Source organism: Bos javanicus, chromosome 8 (genome assembly GCF_032452875.1).
Source record: "Bos javanicus breed banteng chromosome 8, ARS-OSU_banteng_1.0, whole genome shotgun sequence".
In the NCBI taxonomy this organism is placed as follows: domain Eukaryota; kingdom Metazoa; phylum Chordata; class Mammalia; order Artiodactyla; family Bovidae; genus Bos; species Bos javanicus.
Window position 1 is genome coordinate 60357593 of NC_083875.1, and position 7696 is coordinate 60365288.

Below are 7696 nucleotides of genomic sequence, written 5' to 3' on the forward strand. Positions count from 1 at the left end.
ACGTGTCGGGGGGAGAGGCAGACGTCCACAGGGGTGTGAGTGTGTAGGCACGCACACACATCCCCAGGCCTCTGCAGTCTGTCGGGGTGTCTGTACGGGGTGACCATCTCTGCCCGAGCCTGTCGCGGGGTGAGCCCAGAGGCGTCTGTGGCCTGAACAGTGCCTGTGATGGCTGTGGTTTTTTCCCAGGGTGGGAAATGACTGGCCATTTTCAGAAGTCTTTAAAGGTCATGGGTACAGATTCTGCAAGTATTTCCTTCTTTTAAGGCTCATGATTTCTTTCCTAAGGTGTTTCCCTGCAGCTGTTAACTGTCCCTGCTTGATTAAAGTTTCCAACAACCCAGCCCCCTCCCCTGGGGGAGGAACATGGTCAGGGCCTCCCCGAGACAGCGACAGTGGCACATGTTGTGACTTCCTGGGCCCTCGGGGGCCTGTGAAAGTGAGTGGGAGTGTACAGAGCAGCTGCGGTGAGTGGGGGCGGTCAAGGCGCTTGAATCTGTGGAGCACAGGGCTTGGGGTAGGGACAGCAAGTGTGTAAATCAATTGCAGGAACACTTGCAGGAATTCTGTAAACTGGAGATAATGTCCCAGTTTTCAGAACCTGTATGGAACAGGGCCTGGGTACCAGGTAAAATGTCAAAAGCAAGCTACCACTATGTGCTCAAAAGAGAAATCAATGGGCATGCTGCCTAACTCGCCTGTTGGAGAGGCTTCAGGAGGCAGTGTGCCCAAATGGGGTTGAATGAACTTCACGCTCATAATGCTTTGGATGTCTTAGGCCACCTGGCCTGTGTCTCTGTCCTCTTTAGCTCTTTTAGTGATGGATGCACATTTCCTTATGACTCTCTGCATTCCCTCAGTCCTAGATCATCGTATGGAAGATGGTTATGAGAGCAGGGTCTGTCTCCTTCCCCAAGTGTGTCACGTGGTATCTTTGTGATATTGACATACATATTTCCCTCTGAGGCTGGACATCAGAAAGGACATCTGAAAGTCTGACCCGCACCTCAACTGCTCAAATGTCAGGAATGCCTGGGGGATTCTCAGAGCTGAGGGGCCAGTGCTGTACATTTCAGCTTTTCCAGGATCATAATTTCAGCTGAGATCCTAGAGGACAAACACCAGAGCCCATTTTTTGTCCTCTCCTGATCCTCCATGCTCATTTCAGGGAATGGTTCTACAGTAGACAAGAGGAGGGGGCCCAGCTAGGAGCATCGGGAAAGAATTTGCTGTGTGGAAAAGGGCTTGGTGAAGTGCAGCCAATATCAGGAAGTCAAGGAAGTCTCCCAAGACTCTGAAAGTCAGGTTCTGTCCACCTTTAGTAGCCTAACCCACTGACTCCAGGAGGCCCTGATCTCCGGACAGGGTGTGATAGGCGAAAAATGGCCTCTCCCCAGTGTTCACAATTTTAACCCCCAGAACCTGTGCAGAGGTTACTTTGCCTGATGAAATTGCTAATGTGACTAACTTGAGAATCTTTAGATGGGGAGATCACCCTGTTTTACCCTGAAGGCCAATCTAATCATAAGTCCTTGAAAAGAAAAAGTTTTCAGGGTCATGGGAGGAAAGAGGTTCGACCTTGGAAGACAGGGCAGAGAGATGAGGCATGAATAAGATGCTGCAGGCAGAAGAAGGGGACCATGAGCTGAGGAACGTGGGCAGCCTCCAGAAGCTGGGAAAGGCAAAATAACAGATCCTCACCTCACCTCCAGAAAGGAACCAGCCCCGCTGACACCTTGACTTTAAGCCAGTGAGATGTGTCAGAACTGTAAGATAAGAAACTTGTATTTTGTTTTTTAATTTTTGCTGGAGGATAGTTGATTAACCATGTTGTCTTAGTTTCAGGTGTATCAAAAAGTGAATCATTATATGTATACATATACTCCCTCTTTCTTAGAGTCTTTTCCCATATAGATCATTATAGAGTATTGGGTAGAGTTCCCTGTGCTATACAGTAGGTCGTTATTAGTTATCCATTTTATATATAGTAGTGTGCATATGTCAACTCCAATCTCCCAATTTATCCTTCCCCACTGGTAACTGTAACTTTGTTTTCTACATCTGTGATTCTATTTCTGTTTTGTAAGTAAGTTCATTTGTAGCTTTTTTTGATTCCACATATCATATCATACGACATATCATATGATAAGTCATATCATATGATATTTGTCTTTCTCTGTCTGATTTACTTCACTTACTGTGACAATCTCTGGGCCCATCCATGTTGCATTGTTTTGTTCTTTTTTATGGCTGAGTTATATTCCATCATATATATGTACCACATCTTCTTTATCCACTTCTCTGTCAATAGACATTTAGGTTCCTTCTATGTCTTGGCTATTGTAAATCATTGCTGCAGTGAACATTGAGGTGATGCATGTCTCTTTTCAAATTATGGTTTTCTCAAGATATATGCCCAGGAGTGGAATTGCTGGATCATATGGTAATTTTATATTTAGTTTTTTAAGGAGTCTTCATTATAGTCTTCTCTATAATGGTTGTACAATTTACATTCCTACCAACAGCATAGAAGGGTTCCCCTTTCTCCACACCTTCTCCAGCATTTATTAGAAACTTGTATTTTTTTAAGCCACTAAGTTCATGGTAATTTTTTTACAGCAGCAGGAGATAAGTTTCCTGAACTGTGGAGGAAGCATGATGTAATGGAAAGAACTTGGTATAGATAAAGAAGCCAGCACAGCCGCAGTGTGTCACTTTGGGCAAGTCACAATTTCCTATCTGTAGAATATGGGATTGTCTAGATATCTGACATCAGTTAAGGGGATCCTGTCTGGAGATATTGTAGATGTCAATTTTAGCAAAAGCGTCACTGAAAGTCTGTTAAATCGCTTCAGAGGCAGGAGAGAGGACAGCATCATTAAGAGGGTTTGCAGCTCTTTGATCACGGAAGCCAGGGTGCCAGCAGGTCTCCAGTGACTACCTTAGGCCTCTGCTTGGCCCTGTCTTGAATGGCAACCCAGAAAGCGCATTCATATACGGTGATGGCCCAGAGCTCTACAGAAAAGCAAATACACCGAAAGGCAAACTCATGATTCAAATATTGCAGCAGAGCAAGATGATGGCTCCAACCACAGAATGAGATATAATAAAGATGAATAATAACAGCTAACATATATTGAAGAAATGAAATTTGGTGCTTAAAAAATTTATGTAAGCATCAGTTGGAGGCAGTCCTGGCTTAACGATAGTTTATGTATAAATGTTTGAGGCAAGAGGCAGTTACCAGTCGTTTGGAGCTTGAAGGAATCTTAGTGAGCTCAACTCACTTATTTTACAACCTCGAAACTGCACGCAGTAGGCTACAAGTTCATTATGAGTTAGCCATATGACTAGGAGGGCAGGTGACAAAAGGCTGCCCAGCAGGACTACAGCTGCTTTACCACAAATGCCAAATACTGTGCCGGCCACACCTACAGCCCCTTCTAAGGGGTCAGACCCCTACTGATGAGGCAGCCCTAGACCTTCAACGTTGTGTTATGTGACCCTCCCCCCAACCCCTCTGACCTCAGTTGATTGAGATAACCAAGTGGCAGCAGATTCAAGGCTGGTCTGTCCAGAGACCACCCCTCTGGGGTGGCTTGGCCTAGAAATCAGGGAGGATGTGAGGTTATCAAATGCTAGCTCTCAGGGGACTTCCCTGGTGGTCCAATGGTTAAGACTCCAGGCTTCTACTGCAGAGAATGTGGGTTCAATTCCTGGTCAGAGATGTAAGATCCCACGTGCCACGCTTGTGGTATGGCCAAAAAGGAAAAAAGAATTTAGTTTTCAAGAATTTAAATGGGGGAATGTGGAGATAAGCACTTAGGTAGCAGTGGGGAGGCACACAGAGCCTCAGACATCCCTGGCCCCCAGGCCTTCCCACTGGGTGCACTTCTTCCAACTGCCAGGATCTTTGCAGCTTTTTATTGGCAGGCAGTGAGAAGCTGCAGGAAATCAGTGCCTCCTGCCAGAACAGCTCTTAACTGATGACTGGTGGGAACTGGTGTACATCCTAGCAACTCACCCTGGGGAGCTAACTCTGGGGGCACATAGTCTACCCTGGCTTTCAGAGTTCTCCAGTAACTGTGAGCCCCAGTTTTCCACTGGGGAAATTTCCCGAGTGGACACTAAGTGGTATCTCCTTATTAAATTGCATGTCCCTGACTCCTAACAAATTTGAACATATTTCAAGTTTGCTAACCAGTTGAATTTGCTCTTCTATTAATGTTAGATCCTTTGTATTTCCCTCCCCCTGAGAATTTTATTTTGAAAATTTGAGGCCTAAAGCAAAGTTGAAAGAATAATACAGTGAAAGCTTATACATCTTTCATCTAGTATGTCAGTCAAAGCTCAAACTGTTCTCACCACATAAAAGAAATGTTAACTATGTGACATAATAGAGGTGTTAGCTAACCATGGTGGTAACCATAATGCAATATATAAATGGATCACCTCAACACATTATACGTCTTACACTTATAAGACATGGGTTCAGTCTCTGAGTTGTGAAGATCCCCTGGAGAAAAGAATGGCAACCCACTCCAGTATTCTTGCCTAGAGAGTTCCATGGATAGGGGAGCCTGGGCTACAGTCCATGGGGTCACAAAGAGTCAGAAACAACTGGGCAACTAACTATAAGAGCTAAACAGTCTATGGAAGGCTGTTATCTTTGCTTCTGATGCTGAAGTGTGGGGTCTGCAGGGCAGGAAACTGGAAAGCAGGTGGATGAAAAGTAGGGGAGAAAGGATAGACCAGAACCCACAAGGATAGCCTGGAACCCAAGTCAATGTCTCAGTACCTCAGTTTTGATGCTGTGAGTGTCCTGCAAGAGAAGCTGTGTTCTCCCTGACGAGGCACCACTGCTTTGGAACAAAAGCCCAGCAGGTACACAGTCCCAGCCAGGCATTGGCTCTCAGTAAGGACAGGCACCTGTTCCAGGGCTGTCTCTTATGTCATCCTTACTTTCTCCAACGTACTGAAATGCCATGTTCTGATATACATATATACCTAATTTTTTATTCCTGTTTACTTATTGATTCCCTTCTACTTATTGATTTGATTAACTAGTCTTTGAGCATGTTCTGATCTATTTGGTAAGACAAATCTCTCTTTCTTTTTAAAAAGATATTTGTCCTTGACTGTTCTTTGAGATACAAATTGGAACTATAGTAACTAACAGTATACTTTAATTTGGGGAGACCTGACTTTTTTCTGGTTTTTAAAAAACATTTATTTATTTCTTTATTCGGCTGCATCAGGTCTCAGTTGCAGCACGTGAGATCTTGGTTGAGTCATGGGGGACATTTTTTGTTGCCCCGGTGGCATGTGGGATCTCAGTTTCCCCGATCAGGGATGGAACCCACTTCCCCTGCATTGGAAGGCGGATTCTTAACCACTGGACAGCCAGGGAAGTCCCTTCTTCTGATACTTTATCTTCCCTTCCAAGGAGATGGTTGACAGAGTTCCCTGGTGGTCTAGTGGTTAGGACTCAGCACTTTCACTCCCTGGGAGATGGCTGATTTTCTGTTTGTCCCACGCTCACTTTGTATCTTATAGTTATATTGTATGACTTCATATAAGTATGTATGAAGTCAATTCTTGACTAAATTTACACACTATAAAACTTCCAGTCAATTAAAACAAAAAAAATTAGAGACTTCCCTGGTGGTCCAGTGGTTAAGACTTTGTCTTTCAATGCAGGAGGGGAGGGTTCAATCCCTGGTCAGGGAGCTAAGATCCCACATGCCTAGCAGCCAAAAAACCAAAACATAAAGCAGAAGCAGTATTGTAACAAATTCAATAAAGACTTTAAAAAAAGAAGTCCTGGGAATGTAAGGTACAGCATGATGACTATAGTTAATAATATTGTGAAAGTGAAAGTGTTAGTGGCTCAGTCGTGTCAGCCTCTTTTCATCCCCATGGACTGTAGCCTGCTAGGTTCCTCTGTCCGTGGAATTCTCCAGGCAAGAATACTTGAGTGAATAGCCATTCCCTTCTCCAGGGGATCTTCTCAACCCAGGGTTCAAACCTGGGTCTCCTGCATTGCAGACAGATTCTTTACCGTCTGAGACACCAGGGATACTCCATTGTATATTTAAAAATTACTAAGGTTTTTTTACAGTTAATTTTTATTGGAGTATAGTTGATTTACAATGTTGTGTTAGCTTCTGCTATACAGCAAAGTGAATCAGCTATATATATGCATATATCCACTCTTTTTTAGATTCTATTCCCGTATAGGCCATTACAGAGTATTGAGTAGAGTTCCTAGTACTATACAGTAGATTCCTATTAAGAGAGTAAGTAGATCTTATAAGTTTTCATCACAAGAAAAAAAAAGCTATGTGCAGTGATGGATGTTGACTAGAGGTACTGTGGTGATCATTTCACAATATATACAAATATCAAATCATGTTGTATACCTGAAACTAATATAATGTTATATGTCAATTTTTTAAATTAACATACAGTATTATAGTGGTTACAAGGGTTGTCTCAGTGCCAGCTACTAGAATTCAAATTTCAACTCTTAATGCATTACTAGCTAGTGATATAGGGTAAATCACTTAATCACCCCATTCCTCAGTGTTCCTTTCTGCAAATCAAGATTGGCAATAGTAATTTATCTCAAGAGGGTGTTGTGAGGATTGCTTAGAAGAGTGCATGGAATTATGATGCTGACTATAGTTATTATTATTCTAAGAATTTGATAATTTTAGTGCATATTTCCCCATTTTTAATTTGAGCTGTTTATTGCTAGACTAGGAAAAAAGCATATTAAAAAGCAGAGACATTATTTTGCCGACGAAAGTCTATATAGTCAAAGCTATGGTTTTCCCAGTAGTCATATATGGATGTGAGAGTTGGACCATAAAGAAGGCTGATCACTGAAGAACTGATGCTTTTGAACTGTAGTGTTGGAAAAGACTTTTGAGAGTCCCTTGGACTGCTGGGGAGATCAAACCAGTCAATTCTAAAGTAAATCAACCCTGAATATTCACTGGAAGGACTGATGCTGAAGCTGAAGCTCCAATACTTTGGCCACCTGATGAGAAGAGCCAACAGTTTGGAAAAGCCCCTGATGCTGGGAAAGATTGAGGGCAGGAGGAGAAAGGGACGACAAAGAATGAGATAGTTGGATGGCGTCACTGACTCAATGGACATGAGTTTGAGCAAGCTCTGGGAGATGGGGAAGGGCAGGGGAGCCTGGCGTGCTACAGTCCATGGGGTCACAAAGAGTCAGACATGACTGACCGAACTGAACTGAGGAAAAAAGCAATTTGCTTTCATTATTTTATCTTGTATCCAGTCAACTCTCCTAATTGTCTTTATATATATACACACACTATATATGTATATATATAAATACATGCATATCTACTTTATTTGTCTATTTATTTTTGGCTGCGCCGGGTCTTCGTTGCTGCATGTGGTCTTTTGCTTGGTTGCAGTGAGGGAGGTGAGGAGTGCAGGCCTCCGACTGCGGTGGCTTCTCTTGTTGTGGAGTAAGGGCTCTAGGCACGTGGTCTTCAGTAGTTGCAGCTCGTGGGCTCTCAAGCATGGGCTCAGTAGTTGTACTGCATGGGCTTGGTTGCTCCACGGCATGTGGGCTCTTCTCTGACCAGGGATCAAACTTGTGTCTCCTGCATTGGCAGGTGATTCTTAAGCACTAGATCACTAGGCAAGCCCCTGTATT